This window comes from Lampetra fluviatilis, chromosome 55 (assembly GCF_964198595.1).
Source record: "Lampetra fluviatilis chromosome 55, kcLamFluv1.1, whole genome shotgun sequence".
NCBI lineage: Eukaryota > Metazoa > Chordata > Hyperoartia > Petromyzontiformes > Petromyzontidae > Lampetra > Lampetra fluviatilis.
In genome coordinates, this window is record NC_136329.1 from 7,765,839 (window position 1) to 7,784,249 (window position 18,411).

Sequence of the window (18,411 nt, forward strand, 5' to 3'; positions counted from 1 at the left end):
ATACACTACTATACACTGCACTATACACTACACTGTACACTACACTATACACTACACTAATATACACTACAAACTACCATACACTACCCTATACACTACTATACACTACACTATACACTACTATACACACTACACTATATACTACTATTCTCTACACTATACACTACTATACACTACACTATACACTACTATACACTACAATATAAACGACACTACACTACTATACACTACGTCACTATTCTAAATAAAAACACTAATTTCGTTACAACCGATTGTTGTTGTTGTGTTAGTTTGTTGTCCTTTGCCCGCACGGTGCGAAAGAAGTTCAACATCCATACAAATAAATAATCCCTTACGTATTTTTAAAAAAACCAGATTTACTGCGACAGCCGGGAATCGAACCCGGGTCAACTGCTTGGAAGGCAGCTATGCTCACCACTATACCACTGTCGCTGTTGTTGTTGGGCAGCTTGCTATTGATCATTACCATCACCACCATCATCACCACCATCATCACCACCATGATCATCATCACCACCATCATCATCACCACCATCATCACCACCATCACCATCATCACCACCATCATCACCATCATCATCATCATCACCACCATCATCATCATCACCATCACCACCATCATCATCATCACCACCATCACCACCATCACCACCACCATCATCACCATCATCACCACCATCATCATCATCACCACCATAACCACCATCATCATCACCATCACCACCATGATCATCATCACCACCATCATCATCATCACCACCATCATCACCACCATCACCACCACCATCATTATCACCATCATCACCATCATTACCACCATCATCACCACCATCATCATCATCACCACCATCATCATCATCACTACCACCATCATCATCATCACCATCATCATCACCATCATCATCACCATCATTACCTCCAACATCATCATTACCACCATCACCATCACCACCACCATCATCATCACCATCATGAATCACGGATATATATTCGCCATCATTGCCACCTCAATACAACATCCACATTATTCTTAATACTATATATGTGTGTAATACTACATCTATATGTATAATCTATATTAAAGGTAAATTAGTGAATATATGTGTCTGTTCGAAATGTTTAGCCTACTTCCCAACATACAACAAACTTGAAATTTGGCATGTGGGTAGTTTCCAGACTGTACACCATGCAAAAATTATAAAAAAAATACAATCTTAATTTGGGAGCTTTCGTGACTGCAGGAATTATTCTTTGGTTCTTTTCGGTTAAGTCACGTCTAAAAATAAATTAAAAAAATACACTTTTGTATTTTGGGGGGGCGTCAACCCGCATTCAGGACTGGCGATAATCGATATCTGGTGAGCGTTTGTGGTATCGATTAAAAAAAATCTACAACCTTCGATTCCTTTGCGCGATTAAAATAATCGAATCTTGGCGCGCGAGCGTAAGTTTTCTTTTTCCCATCGCGGGTTGGGTTTGATTTTAATTTTAATTAATGAGGTAATGATCAAAGTTTTTTTTTTCATCTTCTTGGTTCTTTCGGTAAAGTCACGTAGAAGGGAAGTAATAAAATAATAAAAAATAAAACACAATAAAATGATATTACTTCCCTTCTACGTGACTTTACCGAAAGAACCAAGAAGATGAATTCCTGCAGTCACGAAAGCTTTAAATCGAAGCTTTCTTTTTATTTGTATGCGTTACTTTTTAAGTTTTGAGAAGTTTTTAAATATGTATTTTTTCCCCCCACCGGGCGACGCCGGGTACTTCCCGCTGGTCTGTAATAAAGTCACGGTCTAACACGCAGGAGTCGGCTGTCGCGAACAATATTACTTCTAATACTGGTAGGAACGAAGTGAACCAGCCTACAATATATTATATCGTCCGTCCGTCCGTCCGTGTAGCAACATCGCCCCCTACTGCAAACACTTGGCAGGACCCTACAAAAACCTTTAGACTCAGTGACGCTTTCCTGGTTAAACAAGTGTAACATTCCCTTATAATTCCCTGAGATAGCTTTTAATTAAAACATTTAAATTAAAAATTAACTCACAGCGGCCTAAAGCCTACAGCTAGGCCTAAAGCCTAGAACTAGGCCTCAAACTGTCCCTTCGTATCGTCCGATTAGGTGTAGCAACATCGCCCCCTACTGCAAACACTTGGCAGGACCCTACAAACACCTTTACGCTCAGTGAGGCTTTCCTGGCTAAACAAGTGTAATAATACATTATGTTTATATTATTTGGTTATTCGTTCCTACCAGCCCACCCTGCAGGGACCTGTTATATAACTACTATAATAAGCCAATAATGTGTGTGTGTCCCGCGCATGACGTCACTCCAAATGAGGCCCATCCCCCGCGTGACGTCACTCCACATGAGGCCAACCCCCCCGCGTGACGTCACTCCACATGAGGCCCACCCTCCCCGCGTGACGTCACTCCACATAAGGCCCCCCGCGTGACGTCACTCCACATGAGGCCCACACCCCCGCGTGACGTCACTCCACATGAGGCCAACACCCCCGTGTGACGTCACTCCACATGAGGCCCACCCCCCCCGCGTGACGTCACTCCACATAAGGCCCCCCGCGTGACGTCACTCCACATGCCACTCCCCTCATTAATAATCATGAGCGGGTGACGTCACTCCACATGCCGCACCCCTCCACAATAACCATGAGGGGATGACGTCACTTCACATGCCGGACCCCTCTCATTAATAATCATGAGCGGGTGACGTCACTCCACATGCCACTCCCCTCATTAATAATCATGAGCGGGTGACGTCACTCCACATGGGGCAATTCCCCCCCACCCCCTCATTAATAATAATGAGCTGAACAATTTTTCTATTGAATATTTCAGGCTTACTGCAATAGACACCCGTCCTTTGGCGGGCAAATAAAGAACTCGTTGTCCATGACAGATGTTTTAATTGGGGTTACATCACGCGATCTAACCTCGAAAAAAACCTCATCAATCAATGGATAATAAAACAACGCTTTCAATTAAATTTAAAGAGCTGCGACTCTCGAATTGAACCCGGGTCAACTGCTTGGAAGGCAGCTATGCTCACCACTATACCACTGTCGCTGTTGCAGTAGCTTGCTGTTGACCTACTCATCATCATCAACACCAGCATCATCACCACCACCACCATCGTCATCACCACTATCATCATCATCATCATCACCACCATCATTAGCACCATTACCACCACCATCATCATCACCACCACCGTTATCATCATCACCACCATCATCAACATCATCATCACCACCAGCATCATCACCACCGCCACCATCGTCATCATCATCACCACCACCAGCATCATCACCACCACCACCACCATCGTCATCATCATCACCACCATCATCATCATCAACACCATCATCATGATCATCACCATCATCATGATCATCACCATCATCATGATCATCACCATCACCACCATCATCATCACCATCACCACCATCACCACCACCATCATCACCATCACCATCGTCATTATCATCATCATCACCATTATCACCATCATCATCAGCCAGGCTCAATCCACTGCTGTATGAAGGCCTCCTCTTCCCCAAATCCGTTGCCACCGCTCAGAGCTGATCTCCTGAATCCATCTCTTCCGTTAAAACTAAATAAATACGAAGACACTTCAGACGTGCAACAGACGGGAATCAAAACCTTGTAACTGCTTGCAAGGCAGCGATGCTCACCACGATACCACTGTCGCTGTTGCTATTGAGCAGCTTGCTGTTGACCCACTCATCATCACCACCATCATTACCACCATTACCACCATCATCACCATCACCACCATCAACCACCACCACCATCAACATCGTGAGCCAGGCCCAATCCACTGCTGGATGAAGGCCTCCTCTTCCCCAAATCCGTTGCCACCGCTCAGAGCTGATCTCCTGAATCCATCTCTTCTGTTAAAACTAAATAGATATGAAGACACTTCAGACTTGCAACAGACGGGAATCAAACCCTGGTAATTGCGTGCAATGCAGCGATGCTCACCACGATACCACTGTCACGGCTGACGCTCACATCAGTTGAATTAATCCTGGCTGATGATGATGACGATGACGGTGACGATGTTGATGGTGGTGATGATAAGTGGGTCAACAGCAAGCTGCTCAACAGCAACAGCGACAGTGGTATAGTGGTGAGCATAGCTGCCTTCCAAGCAGTTGACCCGGGTTCGATTCCCGGCTGTCGCATGCAAATTTTCATTTTATATATCTTGTATTTTATTTGCCAAGTGTTTAGATTCGTGCCGAGGTGAATGAATGAACGCGGGGGATGGTGGCGCATTGCATGCACAGAGAATACAGAGAGATGCAGCGTCTCACAGGGGGTGCTTTAACACATTCCTGCGGAGGGAGCTGGTAGGAACGTTTGGTTGCTCGGTCAATGGCCAGGGTCAACGGCAGCGTGGTGTATTCCGCAAATATGGCCGCGGCTGTGAGGGCGGGCACAAGCCGGCGTGAGTAGGTTAAACGTTGAGTTTTATAAGGGCACCACGGGTTGACCAGCCCCACCCATCCCACCCAAGCCACCCAGCCCCCCAAACCAGCCCCTCCCCACCCAGCCCCAGCCCTTCCCTACCCTCCCCTCCCCACCCAGCCCCTCCCTCCCCACCCAGCCCCTCCCTGCACGAGGGACACAATAATCCCCTGTGGGCTGGTGTAACCAGGAGGTTCCTACCAGTAAAATTGCTGCGGAGCAGCAGCAACAGCTACCTGCTCAGAAGCGACCTGTCACAAATAAGAGCCGCACACCGAAGCGAGCTGACCACGTGGACATTGGGAGCAGCAGCAGACCAAATAGTCTGAACGCGTGGTTTGTAAAATGAGGCATGGGGAAAACACGGAGGAGGGAGCGCGGAGGAGGAGGCAGCGGAGGCAGGGCAGAGGAGATGATTTCCTAAATCCATCTCAACTATAAACGTTTAATAAATATGTAAATACGTACTCTTTGGTTCTTTCGGTAAAGTCACGTATATGAAAAAAAAAGAAATGAAAATCACTAAATGAAATCACAATGATTTAATAGTAGCTAATTTAAATCACAATGATTTAATCTAGTTATTTTCATTTCATTATTTTTATATTTCACCCACGTGACTTTTCCGAAAGAACCAAAGAGTTTGGATCTAGGGGTCGGCACGGTTTGAACCGACTCAAACTGGTTTCAAATTGAGCAATCCAAACCAAACCAGCGACGACTGAACCAAACCAAACCAAAACCAAACCAAACTAAGCTAAACCAAACCTCTTAAGTTGGCTTGAACCAAACTAGTTTGAGCCGGTTCCACCCTGTCCGAGCCAAACCGAGTCGGTTTTCGTAGCCCCAAACCAAACCGAACCAGTTCAAACAGAGCCAAACCAAACCGATTTGGTTCGGTTCAAACCGCGGTTTGGTGGTTTGAGCCAAACCGTGCCGACCCCTATTTGGATCCTTCCAGTCACGAAAACTTCAAATCTAGAATATAAAAAAACTTACTGATTTGCGACAGCCGGGAATCGAACCCGGGTCAACTGCTTGGAAGGCAGCTATGCTCACCACTATACCACTGTCGCTGTTGCTCAACTTGCTGTTGACTCACTCATCATCATTATCACCACCATCATCAACATGGTGAGCCAGGCTCAATCCACTGCTGGATGAAGGCCTCCTCCCCTAATCCGTTGCCACACTCTCGATCCTGCGATGACATTTTTTTTACCACTCACAACTGATCTCCTGACTCCATCTCAGCTGTTAAAATAAATAAATGAGCAATTTCCTACCAGTAAAATGGCTGCGGAGTAGCAGCAGCAGCAGCTACCTGCTCAGAAGCGACCTGTCACAAATAAGAGCCGCTCACCGAAGCGAGCTGACCACGTGGACATTGGGAGCAGCAGCAGCCCAAATAGTGTGAACGCGTGGTTTGTAAAATGAGGCATGGGGAAAACACGGAGGAGGGAACGCGGATGAGGAGGCAGCGGAGGCAGGGCAGAGGAGATGATTTCCTCAATCCATCTCAACTATAAACATTTAAATATATAAAAATTTGCAGATTTGCAAAAGCCGGGAATCGAACCCGGGTCAACTGCTTGGAAGGCAGCTATGCTCACCACTATACCACTGTCGCTGTTGCTATTGAGCAGCTTGCTGTTGACCCACTCATCATCACCACCATCATTACCACCATTACCACCATCATCACCATCACCACCATCAACCACCACCACCATCAACATCGTGAGCCAGGCCCAATCCACTGCTGGATGAAGGCCTCCTCTTCCCCAAATCCGTTGCCACCACTCAGAGCTGATCTCCTGAATCCATCTCTTCCGTTAAAACTAAATAAATACGAAGACACTTCAGACGTGCAACAGACGGGAATCAAAACCTTGTAACTGCTTGCAAGGCAGCGATGCTCACCACGATACCACTGTCGCTGTTGCTATTGAGCAGCTTGCTGTTGACCCACTCATCATCACCACCATCATTACCACCATTACCACCATCATCACCATCACCACCATCAACCACCACCACCATCAACATCGTGAGCCAGGCCCAATCCACTGCTGGATGAAGGCCTCCTCTTCCCCAAATCCGTTGCCACCGCTCAGAGCTGATCTCCTGAATCCATCTCTTCCGTTACAACTAAATAGATATGAAGACACTTCAGACTTGCAACAGACGAGAATCAAACCCTGGTAATTGCGTGCAATGCAGCGATGCTCACCACGATACCACTGTCACGGCTGACGCTCACATCAGTTGAATTAATCCTGGCTGATGATGATGACGATGACGGTGACGATGTTGATGGTGGTGATGATAAGTGGGTCAACAGCAAGCTGCTCAACAGCAACAGCGACAGTGGTATAGTGGTGAGCATAGCTGCCTTCCAAGCAGTTGACCCGGGTTCGATTCCCGGCTGTCGCATGCAAATTTTCATTTTATATATCTTGTATTTTATTTGCCAAGTGTTTAGATTCGTGCCGAGGTGAATGAATGAACGCGGGGGATGGTGGCGCATTGCATGCACAGAGAATACAGAGAGATGCAGCGTCTCACAGGGGGTGCTTTAACACATTCCTGCGGAGGGAGCTGGTAGGAACGTTGGGTTGCTCGGTCAATGGCCAGGGTCAACGGCAGCGTGGTGTATTCCGCAAATATGGCCGCGGCTGTGAGGGCGGGCACAAGCCGGCGTGAGTAGGTTAAACGTTGAGTTTTATAAGGGCACCACGGGTTGACCAGCCCCACCCATCCCACCCAAGCCACCCAGCCCCCCAAACCAGCCCCTCCCCACCCAGCCCCAGCCCTTCCCTACCCTCCCCTCCCCACCCAGCCCCTCCCTCCCCACCCAGCCCCTCCCTGCACGAGGGACACAATAATCCCCTGTGGGCTGGTGTAACCAGGAGGTTCCTACCAGTAAAATTGCTGCGGAGCAGCAGCAACAGCTACCTGCTCAGAAGCGACCTGTCACAAATAAGAGCCGCACACCGAAGCGAGCTGACCACGTGGACATTGGGAGCAGCAGCAGACCAAATAGTCTGAACGCGTGGTTTGTAAAATGAGGCATGGGGAAAACACGGAGGAGGGAGCGCGGAGGAGGAGGCAGCGGAGGCAGGGCAGAGGAGATGATTTCCTAAATCCATCTCAACTATAAACGTTTAATAAATATGTAAATACGTACTCTTTGGTTCTTTCGGTAAAGTCACGTATATGAAAAAAAAAGAAATGAAAATCACTAAATGAAATCACAATGATTTAATAGTAGCTAATTTAAATCACAATGATTTAATCTAGTTATTTTCATTTCATTATTTTTATATTTCACCCACGTGACTTTTCCGAAAGAACCAAAGAGTTTGGATCCTTCCAGTCACGAAAACTTCAAATCTAGAATATAAAAAAACTTACTGATTTGCGACAGCCGGGAATCGAACCCGGGTCAACTGCTTGGAAGGCAGCTATGCTCACCACTATACCACTGTCGCTGTTGCTCAACTTGCTGTTGACTCACTCATCATCATTATCACCACCATCATCAACATGGTGAGCCAGGCTCAATCCACTGCTGGATGAAGGCCTCCTCCCCTAATCCGTTGCCACACTCTCGATCCTGCGATGACATTTTTTTTACCACTCACAACTGATCTCCTGACTCCATCTCAGCTGTTAAAATAAATAAATGAGCAATTTCCTACCAGTAAAATGGCTGCGGAGTAGCAGCAGCAGCAGCTACCTGCTCAGAAGCGACCTGTCACAAATAAGAGCCGCTCACCGAAGCGAGCTGACCACGTGGACATTGGGAGCAGCAGCAGCCCAAATAGTGTGAACGCGTGGTTTGTAAAATGAGGCATGGGGAAAACACGGAGGAGGGAACGCGGATGAGGAGGCAGCGGAGGCAGGGCAGAGGAGATGATTTCCTCAATCCATCTCAACTATAAACATTTAAATATATAAAAATTTGCAGATTTGCGACAGCCGGGAATCGAACCCGGGTCAACTGCTTGGAAGGCAGCTATGCTCACCACTATACCACTGTCGCTGTTGCTATTGAGCAGCTTGCTGTTGACCCACTCATCATCACCACCATCATTACCACCATTACCACCATCATCACCATCACCACCATCAACCACCACCACCATCAACATCGTGAGCCAGGCCCAATCCACTGCTGGATGAAGGCCTCCTCTTCCCCAAATCCGTTGCCACCGCTCAGAGCTGATCTCCTGAATCCATCTCTTCCGTTAAAACTAAATAGATATGAAGACACTTCAGACTTGCAACAGACGGGAATCAAACCCTGGTAATTGCGTGCAATGCAGCGATGCTCACCACGATACCACTGTCACGGCTGACGCTCACATCAGTTGAATTAATCCTGGCTGATGATGATGACGATGACGGTGACGATGTTGATGGTGGTGATGATAAGTGGGTCAACAGCAAGCTGCTCAACAGCAACAGCGACAGTGGTATAGTGATGAGCATAGCTGCCTTCCAAGCAGTTGACCCGGGTTCGATTCCCTGCTGTCGCATGCAAATTTTCATTTTATATATCTTGTATTTTATTTGCCAAGTGTTTAGATTCGTGCCGAGGTGAATGAATGAACGCGGGGGATGGTGGCGCATTGCATGCACAGAGAATACAGAGAGATGCAGCGTCTCACAGGGGGTGCTTTAACACATTCCTGCGGAGGGAGCTGGTAGGAACGTTGGGTTGCTCGGTCAATGGCCAGGGTCAACGGCAGCGTGGTGTATTCCGCAAATATGGCCGCGGCTGTGAGGGCGGGCACAAGCCGGCGTGAGTAGGTTAAACGTTGAGTTTTATAAGGGCACCACGGGTTGACCAGCCCCACCCCTCCCACCCAAGCCACCCAGCCCCCCAAACCAGCCCCTCCCCACCCAGCCCCAGCCCTTCCCTACCCTCCCCTCCCCACCCAGCCCCTCCCTCCCCACCCAGCCCCTCCCTGCACGAGGGACACAATAATCCCCTGTGGGCTGGTGTAACCAGGAGGTTCCTACCAGTAAAATTGCTGCGGAGCAGCAGCAACAGCCACCTGCTCAGAAGCGACCTGTCACAAATAAGAGCCGCACACCGAAGCGAGCTGACCACGTGGACATTGGGAGCAGCAGCAGACCAAATAGTCTGAACGCGTGGTTTGTAAAATGAGGCATGGGGAAAACACGGAGGAGGGAGCGCGGAGGAGGAGGCAGCGGAGGCAGGGCAGAGGAGATGATTTCCTAAATCCATCTCAACTATAAACGTTTAATAAATATGTAAATACGTACTCTTTGGTTCTTTCGGTAAAGTCACGTATATGAAAAAAAAAAGAAATGAAAATCACTAAATGAAATCACAATGATTTAATAGTAGCTAATTTAAATCACAATGATTTAATCTAGTTATTTTCATTTCATTATTTTTATATTTCACCCACGTGACTTTTCCGAAAGAACCAAAGAGTTTGGATCCTTCCAGTCACGAAAACTTCAAATCTAGAATATAAAAAAACTTACTGATTTGCGACAGCCGGGAATCGAACCCGGGTCAACTGCTTGGAAGGCAGCTATGCTCACCACTATACCACTGTCGCTGTTGCTCAACTTGCTGTTGACCCACTCATCATCATTATCACCACCATCATCAACATGGTGAGCCAGGCTCAATCCACTGCTGGATGAAGGCCTCCTCCCCTAATCCGTTGCCACACTCTCGATCCTGCGATGACATTTTTTTTACCACTCACAACTGATCTCCTGACTCCATCTCAGCTGTTAAAATAAATAAATGAGCAATTTCCTACCAGTAAAATGGCTGCGGAGTAGCAGCAGCAGCAGCTACCTGCTCAGAAGCGACCTGTCACAAATAAGAGCCGCTCACCGAAGCGAGCTGACCACGTGGACATTGGGAGCAGCAGCAGCCCAAATAGTGTGAACGCGTGGTTTGTAAAATGAGGCATGGGGAAAACACGGAGGAGGAGGCAGCGGAGGCAGGGCAGAGGAGATGATTTCCTCAATCCATCTCAACTATAAACCTTTAAATATATAAAAATTTGCAGATTTGCGACAGCCGGGAATCGAACCCGGGTCAACTGCTTGGAAGGCAGCTATGCTCACCACTATACCACTGTCGCTGTTGCTATTGAGCAGCTTGCTGTTGACCCACTCATCATCACCACCATCATTACCACCATTACCACCATCATCACCATCACCACCATCAACCACCACCACCATCAACATCGTGAGCCAGGCCCAATCCACTGCTGGATGAAGGCCTCCTCTTCCCCAAATCCGTTGCCACCACTCAGAGCTGATCTCCTGAATCCATCTCTTCCGTTAAAACTAAATAAATACGAAGACACTTCAGACGTGCAACAGACGGGAATCAAAACCTTGTAACTGCTTGCAAGGCAGCGATGCTCACCACGATACCACTGTCGCTGTTGCTATTGAGCAGCTTGCTGTTGACCCACTCATCATCACCACCATCATTACCACCATTACCACCATCATCACCATCACCACCATCAACCACCACCACCATCAACATCGTGAGCCAGGCCCAATCCACTGCTGGATGAAGGCCTCCTCTTCCCCAAATCCGTTGCCACCGCTCAGAGCTGATCTCCTGAATCCATCTCTTCCGTTACAACTAAATAGATATGAAGACACTTCAGACTTGCAACAGACGAGAATCAAACCCTGGTAATTGCGTGCAATGCAGCGATGCTCACCACGATACCACTGTCACGGCTGACGCTCACATCAGTTGAATTAATCCTGGCTGATGATGATGACGATGACGGTGACGATGTTGATGGTGGTGATGATAAGTGGGTCAACAGCAAGCTGCTCAACAGCAACAGCGACAGTGGTTTAGTGGTGAGCATAGCTGCCTTCCAAGCAGTTGACCCGGGTTCGATTCCCGGCTGTCGCATGCAAATTTTCATTTTATATATCTTGTATTTTATTTGCCAAGTGTTTAGATTCGTGCCGAGGTGAATGAATGAACGCGGGGGATGGTGGCGCATTGCATGCACAGAGAATACAGAGAGATGCAGCGTCTCACAGGGGGTGCTTTAACACATTCCTGCGGAGGGAGCTGGTAGGAACGTTGGGTTGCTCGGTCAATGGCCAGGGTCAACGGCAGCGTGGTGTATTCCGCAAATATGGCCGCGGCTGTGAGGGCGGGCACAAGCCGGCGTGAGTAGGTTAAACGTTGAGTTTTATAAGGGCACCACGGGTTGACCAGCCCCCCCCCTCCCACCCAAGCCACCCAGCCCCCCAAACCAGCCCCTCCCCACCCAGCCCCAGCCCTTCCCTACCCTCCCCTCCCCACCCAGCCCCTCCCTCCCCACCCAGCCCCTCCCTGCACGAGGGACACAATAATCCCCTGTGGGCTGGTGTAACCAGGAGGTTCCTACCAGTAAAATTTCTGCGGAGCAGCAGCAACAGCCACCTGCTCAGAAGCGACCTGTCACAAATAAGAGCCGCACACCGAAGCGAGCTGACCACGTGGACATTGGGAGCAGCAGCAGTCCAAATAGTCTGAACGCGTGGTTTGTAAAATGAGGCATGGGGAAAACACGGAGGAGGGAGCGCGGAGGAGGAGGCAGCGGAGGCAGGGCAGAGGAGATGATTTCCTAAATCCATCTCAACTATAAACGTTTAATAAATATGTAAATACGTACTCTTTGGTTCTTTCGGTAAAGTCACGTATATGAAAAAAAAAGAAATGAAAATCACTAAATGAAATCACAATGATTTAATATTAGCTAATTTAAATCACAATGATTTAATCTAGTTATTTTCATTTCATTATTTTTATATTTCACCCACGTGACTTTTCCGAAAGAACCAAAGAGTTTGGATCCTTCCAGTCACGAAAACTTCAAATCTAGAATATAAAAAAAACTTACTGATTTGCGACAGCCGGGAATCGAAGCCGGGTCAACTGCTTGGAAGGCAGCTATGCTCACCACTGTACCACTGTCGCTGTTGCTCAACTTGCTGTTGACCCACTCATCATCATTATCACCACCATCATCAACATGGTGAGCCAGGCTCAATCCACTGCTGGATGAAGGCCTCCTCCCCTAATCCGTTGCCACACTCTCGATCCTGCGATGACATTTTTTTTACCACTCACAACTGATCTCCTGACTCCATCTCAGCTGTTAAAATAAATAAATGAGCAATTTCCTACCAGTAAAATGGCTGCGGAGTAGCAGCAGCAGCAGCTACCTGCTCAGAAGCGACCTGTCACAAATAAGAGCCGCTCACCGAAGCGAGCTGACCACGTGGACATTGGGAGCAGCAGCAGCCCAAATAGTGTGAACGCGTGGTTTGTAAAATGAGGCATGGGGAAAACACGGAGGAGGGAACGCGGATGAGGAGGCAGCGGAGGCAGGGCAGAGGAGATGATTCCCTAAATCCATCTCAACTATAAACGTTTAATAAATATGTAAATACGTACTCTTTGGTTCTTTCGGTAAAGTCACGTATATGAAAAAAAAAGAAATGAAAATCACTAAATGAAATCACAATGATTTAATAGTAGCTAATTTAAATCACAATGATTTAATCTAGTTATTTTCATTTCATTATTTTTATATTTCACCCACGTGACTTTTCCGAAAGAACCAAAGAGTTTGGATCCTTCCAGTCACGAAAACTTCAAATCTAGAATATAAAAAAAACTTACTGATTTGCGACAGCCGGGAATCGAACCCGGGTCAACTGCTTGGAAGGCAGCTATGCTCACCACTATACCACTGTCGCTGTTGCTCAACTTGCTGTTGACCCACTCATCATCATTATCACCACCATCATCAACATGGTGAGCCAGGCTCAATCCACTGCTGGATGAAGGCCTCCTCCCCTAATCCGTTGCCACACTCTCGATCCTGCGATGACATTTTTTTACCACTCACAACTGATCTCCTGACTCCATCTCAGCTGTTAAAATAAATAAATGAGCAATTTCCTACCAGTAAAATGGCTGCGGAGTAGCAGCAGCAGCAGCTACCTGCTCAGAAGCGACCTGTCACAAATAAGAGCCGCTCACCGAAGCGAGCTGACCACGTGGACATTGGGAGCAGCAGCAGCCCAAATAGTGTGAACGCGTGGTTTGTAAAATGAGGCATGGGGAAAACACGGAGGAGGGAACGCGGATGAGGAGGCAGCGGAGGCAGGGCAGAGGAGATGATTTCCTCAATCCATCTCAACTATAAACATTTAAATATATAAAAATTTGCAGATTTGCGGCAGACGGGAATCAAACCCTGGTAATTGCGTGCAAGGCAGCGATGCTCACCACGATACCACTGTCGCTGTTGCTATTGAGCAGCTTGCTGTTGACCCACTCATCATCACCACCATCATTACCACCATTACCACCATCATCACCATCACCACCATCAACCACCACCACCATCAACATCGTGAGCCAGGCCCAATCCACTGCTGGATGAAGGCCTCCTCTTCCCCAAATCCGTTGCCACCGCTCAGAGCTGATCTCCTGAATCCATCTCTTCCGTTAAAACTAAATAGATATGAAGACACTTCAGACTTGCAACAGACGGGAATCAAACCCTGGTAATTGCGTGCAATGCAGCGATGCTCACCACGATACCACTGTCACGGCTGACGCTCACATCAGTTGAATTAATCCTGGCTGATGATGATGACGATGACGGTGACGATGTTGATGGTGGTGATGATAAGTGGGTCAACAGCAAGCTGCTCAACAGCAACAGCGACAGTGGTATAGTGGTGAGCATAGCTGCCTTCCAAGCAGTTGACCCGGGTTCGATTCCCGGCTGTCGCATGCAAATTTTCATTTTATATATCTTGTATTTTATTTGCCAAGTGTTTAGATTCGTGCCGAGGTGAATGAATGAACGCGGGGGATGGTGGCGCATTGCATGCACAGAGAATACAGAGAGATGCAGCGTCTCACAGGGGGTGCTTTAACACATTCCTGCGGAGGGAGCTGGTAGGAACGTTGGGTTGCTCGGTCAATGGCCAGGGTCAACGGCAGCGTGGTGTATTCCGCAAATATGGCCGCGACTGTGAGGGCGGGCACAAGCTGGCGTGAGTAGGTTAAACGTTGAGTTTTATAAGGGCACCACGGGTTGACCAGCCCCACCCCTCCCACCCAAGCCACCCAGCCCCCCAAACCAGCCCCTCCCCACCCAGCCCCAGCCCTTCCCTACCCTCCCCTCCCCACCCAGCCCCTCCCTCCCCACCCAGCCCCTCCCTGCACGAGGGACACAATAATCCCCTGTGGGCTGGTGTAACCAGGAGGTTCCTACCAGTAAAATTGCTGCGGAGCAGCAGCAACAGCTACCTGCTCAGAAGCGACCTGTCACAAATAAGAGCCGCACACCGAAGCGAGCTGACCACGTGGACATTGGGAGCAGCAGCAGTCCAAATAGTCTGAACGCGTGGTTTGTAAAATGAGGCATGGGGAAAACACGGAGGAGGGAGCGCGGAGGAGGAGGCAGCGGAGGCAGGGCAGAGGAGATGATTTCCTAAATCCATCTCAACTATAAACGTTTAATAAATATGTAAATACGTACTCTTTGGTTCTTTCGGTAAAGTCACGTATATGAAAAAAAAAGAAATGAAAATCACTAAATGAAATCACAATGATTTAATATTAGCTAATTTAAATCACAATGATTTAATCTAGTTATTTTCATTTCATTATTTTTATATTTCACCCACGTGACTTTTCCGAAAGAACCAAAGAGTTTGGATCCTTCCAGTCACGAAAACTTCAAATCTAGAATATAAAAAAACTTACTGATTTGCGACAGCCGGGAATCGAACCCGGGTCAACTGCTTGGAAGGCAGCTATGCTCACCACTATACCACTGTCGCTGTTGCTCAACTTGCTGTTGACCCACTCATCATCATTATCACCACCATCATCAACATGGTGAGCCAGGCTCAATCCACTGCTGGATGAAGGCCTCCTCCCCTAATCCGTTGCCACACTCTCGATCCTGCGATGACATTTTTTTTACCACTCACAACTGATCTCCTGACTCCATTCAGCTGTTAAAATAAATAAATGAGCAATTTCCTACCAGTAAAATGGCTGCGGAGTAGCAGCAGCAGCAGCTACCTGCTCAGAAGCGACCTGTCACAAATAAGAGCCGCTCACCGAAGCGAGCTGACCACGTGGACATTGGGAGCAGCAGCAGCCCAAATAGTGTGAACGCGTGGTTTGTAAAATGAGGCATGGGGAAAACACGGAGGAGGGAACGCGGATGAGGAGGCAGCGGAGGCAGGGCAGAGGAGATGATTTCCTCAATCCATCTCAACTATAAACATTTAAATATATAAAAATGTGCAGATTTGCGACAGCCTGGAATCGAACCCGGGTCAACTGCTTGGAAGGCAGCTATGCTCACCACTATACCACTGTCGCTGTTGCTATTGAGCTGCTTGCTGTTGACCCACTCATCATCACCACCATCATTACCACCATTACCACCATCATCACCATCACCACCATCAACCACCATCAACATCGTGAGCCAGGCCCAATCCACTGCTGGATGAAGGCCTCCTCTTCCCCAAATCCGTTGCCACCACTCAGAGCTGATCTCCTGAATCCATCTCTTCCGTTAAAACTAAATAAATACGTAGACACTTCAGACGTGCAACAGACGGGAATCAAAACCTTGTAACTGCTTGCAAGGCAGCGATGCTCACCACGATACCACTGTCGCTGTTGCTATTGAGCAGCTTGCTGTTGACCCACTCATCATCACCACCATCATTACCACCATTACCATCATCATCACCATCACCACCATCAACCACCACCACCATCAACATCGTGAGCCAGGCCCCATCCACTGCTGGATGAAGGCCTCCTCTTCCCCAAATCCGTTGCCACCACTCAGAGCTGATCTCCTGAATCCATCTCTTCCGTTAAAACTAAATAAATACGAAGACACTTCAGACGTGCAACAGACGGGAATCAAAACCTTGTAACTGCTTGCAAGGCAGCAATGCTCACCACGATACCACTGTCACGGCTGACAATCACATCAGTTGAATTAATCCTGGCTGATGATGATGACGATGACGGTGGTGATGTTGATGGTGGTGATGATAAGTGGGTCAACAGCAAGTTGCTCAACAGCAAGCTGCTCAGCAGCAACAGCGACAGTGGTATAGTGGTGAGCATAGCTGCCTTCCAAGCAGCTGCCTTCCAAGCAGTTGACCCGGGTTCGATTCCCGGCTGTCGCATGCAAAGTCACATTTTATATATCTTGTATTTTATTTGCCAAGTGTTTAGATTCGTGCTGAGGTGAATGAATGAACGCGGGGGATGGTGGCGCATTGCATGCACAGAGATTACAGAGAGATGCAGCGTCTCACAGGGGGTGCTTTAACACATTCCTGCGGAGGGAGCTGGTAGGAACGTTGGGTTGCTCGGTCAATGGCCAGGGTCAACGGCAGCGTGGTGTATTCCGCAAATATGGCCGCGACTGTGAGGGCGGGCACAAGCCGGCGTGAGTAGGTTAAACGTTGAGTTTTATAAGGGCACCACGGGTTGACCAGCCCCACCCCTCCCACCCAAGCCACCCAGCCCCCCAAACCAGCCCCTCCCCACCCAGCCCCAGCCCTTCCCTACCCTCCCCTCCCCACCCAGCCCCTCCCTGCACGAGGGACACAATAATCCCCTGTGGGCTGGTGTAACCAGGAGGTTCCTACCAGTAAAATTGCTGCGGAGCAGCAGCAACAGCTACCTGCTCAGAAGCGACCTGTCACAAATAAGAGCCGCACACCGAAGCGAGCTGACCACGTGGACATTGGGAGCAGCAGCAGTCCAAATAGTCTGAACGCGTGGTTTGTAAAATGAGGCATGGGGAAAACACGGAGAAGGGAGCGCGGAGGAGGAGGCAGCGGAGGCAGGGCAGAGGAGATGATTTCGTAAATCCATCTCAACTATAAACGTTTAATAAATATGTAAATACGTACTCTTTGGTTCTTTCGGTAAAGTCACGTATATGAAAAAAAAAGAAATGAAAATCACTAAATGAAATCACAATGATTTAATAGTAGCTAATTTAAATCACAATGATTTAATCTAGTTATTTTCATTTCATTATTTTTATATTTCACCCACGTGACTTTTCCGAAAGAACCAAAGAGTTTGGATCCTTCCAGTCACGAAAACTTCAAATCTAGAATATAAAAAAAACTTACTGATTTGCGACAGCCGGGAATCGAACCCGGGTCAACTGCTTGGAAGTCAGCTATGCTCACCACTATACCACTGTCGCTGTTGCTCAACTTGCTGTTGACCCACTCATCATCATTATCACCACCATCATCAACATGGTGAGCCAGGCTCAATCCACTGCTGGATGAAGGCCTCCCCCCCTAATCCGTTGCCACACTCTCGATCCTGCGATGACATTTTTTTTACCACTCACAACTGATCTCCTGACTCCATCTCAGCTGTTAAAATAAATAAATGAGCAATTTCCTACCAGTAAAATGGCTGCGGAGTAGCAGCAGCAGCAGCTACCTGCTCAGAAGCGACCTGTCACAAATAAGAGCCGCTCACCGAAGCGAGCTGACCACGTGGACATTGGGAGCAGCAGCAGCCCAAATAGTGTGAACGCGTGGTTTGTAAAATGAGGCATGGGGAAAACACGGAGGAGGGAACGCGGATGAGGAGGCAGCGGAGGCAGGGCAGAGGAGATGATTTCCTAAATCCATCTCAACTATAAAAATTGTAATAAATATGTAAATACGTACTCTTTGGTTCTTTCGGTAAAGTCACGTATATGAAAAAAAAAGAAATAAAAATCACTAAATGAAAT

General features: G+C 47.9%; 18 non-coding genes across 18 annotated transcripts; 6 read left to right on the forward strand and 12 right to left on the reverse strand.

The window, feature by feature from the left end:
• Positions 1–381: 381 nt before the first annotated feature.
• On the reverse strand, positions 382–453 carry TRNAG-UCC (transfer RNA glycine (anticodon UCC)). The gene has a single exon. It is a non-coding gene; the product is annotated as a tRNA-Gly (tRNA).
• Positions 454–4,185: 3,732 nt separating this feature from the next.
• Positions 4,186–4,257, forward strand: TRNAG-UCC (transfer RNA glycine (anticodon UCC)). Its single transcript has one exon. It is a non-coding gene; the product is annotated as a tRNA-Gly (tRNA).
• Positions 4,258–5,547: 1,290 nt separating this feature from the next.
• Positions 5,548–5,619, reverse strand: TRNAG-UCC (transfer RNA glycine (anticodon UCC)). Its single transcript has one exon. It is a non-coding gene; the product is annotated as a tRNA-Gly (tRNA).
• Positions 5,620–6,101: 482 nt separating this feature from the next.
• Positions 6,102–6,173, reverse strand: TRNAG-UCC (transfer RNA glycine (anticodon UCC)). The gene has a single exon. It is a non-coding gene; the product is annotated as a tRNA-Gly (tRNA).
• Positions 6,174–6,907: 734 nt separating this feature from the next.
• Positions 6,908–6,979, forward strand: TRNAG-UCC (transfer RNA glycine (anticodon UCC)). The gene has a single exon. It is a non-coding gene; the product is annotated as a tRNA-Gly (tRNA).
• A 986-nt stretch (positions 6,980–7,965) lies between these two features.
• Positions 7,966–8,037, reverse strand: TRNAG-UCC (transfer RNA glycine (anticodon UCC)). The gene has a single exon. It is a non-coding gene; the product is annotated as a tRNA-Gly (tRNA).
• Positions 8,038–8,519: 482 nt separating this feature from the next.
• TRNAG-UCC (transfer RNA glycine (anticodon UCC)) lies at positions 8,520–8,591 on the reverse strand. Its single transcript has one exon. It is a non-coding gene; the product is annotated as a tRNA-Gly (tRNA).
• Positions 8,592–9,015: 424 nt separating this feature from the next.
• Positions 9,016–9,087, forward strand: TRNAG-UCC (transfer RNA glycine (anticodon UCC)). Its single transcript has one exon. It is a non-coding gene; the product is annotated as a tRNA-Gly (tRNA).
• A 987-nt stretch (positions 9,088–10,074) lies between these two features.
• On the reverse strand, positions 10,075–10,146 carry TRNAG-UCC (transfer RNA glycine (anticodon UCC)). The gene has a single exon. It is a non-coding gene; the product is annotated as a tRNA-Gly (tRNA).
• Positions 10,147–10,614: 468 nt separating this feature from the next.
• TRNAG-UCC (transfer RNA glycine (anticodon UCC)) lies at positions 10,615–10,686 on the reverse strand. The gene has a single exon. It is a non-coding gene; the product is annotated as a tRNA-Gly (tRNA).
• Positions 10,687–11,420: 734 nt separating this feature from the next.
• On the forward strand, positions 11,421–11,492 carry TRNAG-UCC (transfer RNA glycine (anticodon UCC)). The gene has a single exon. It is a non-coding gene; the product is annotated as a tRNA-Gly (tRNA).
• A 987-nt stretch (positions 11,493–12,479) lies between these two features.
• On the reverse strand, positions 12,480–12,551 carry TRNAG-UCC (transfer RNA glycine (anticodon UCC)). The gene has a single exon. It is a non-coding gene; the product is annotated as a tRNA-Gly (tRNA).
• A 713-nt stretch (positions 12,552–13,264) lies between these two features.
• TRNAG-UCC (transfer RNA glycine (anticodon UCC)) lies at positions 13,265–13,336 on the reverse strand. The gene has a single exon. It is a non-coding gene; the product is annotated as a tRNA-Gly (tRNA).
• A 976-nt stretch (positions 13,337–14,312) lies between these two features.
• Positions 14,313–14,384, forward strand: TRNAG-UCC (transfer RNA glycine (anticodon UCC)). Its single transcript has one exon. It is a non-coding gene; the product is annotated as a tRNA-Gly (tRNA).
• Positions 14,385–15,370: 986 nt separating this feature from the next.
• On the reverse strand, positions 15,371–15,442 carry TRNAG-UCC (transfer RNA glycine (anticodon UCC)). Its single transcript has one exon. It is a non-coding gene; the product is annotated as a tRNA-Gly (tRNA).
• Positions 15,443–15,923: 481 nt separating this feature from the next.
• TRNAG-UCC (transfer RNA glycine (anticodon UCC)) lies at positions 15,924–15,995 on the reverse strand. The gene has a single exon. It is a non-coding gene; the product is annotated as a tRNA-Gly (tRNA).
• A 743-nt stretch (positions 15,996–16,738) lies between these two features.
• On the forward strand, positions 16,739–16,825 carry TRNAG-UCC (transfer RNA glycine (anticodon UCC)). Its single transcript is given in 2 exon segments — positions 16,739–16,775; positions 16,791–16,825. It is a non-coding gene; the product is annotated as a tRNA-Gly (tRNA).
• A 968-nt stretch (positions 16,826–17,793) lies between these two features.
• TRNAG-UCC (transfer RNA glycine (anticodon UCC)) lies at positions 17,794–17,865 on the reverse strand. The gene has a single exon. It is a non-coding gene; the product is annotated as a tRNA-Gly (tRNA).
• Positions 17,866–18,411: the final 546 nt, after the last annotated feature.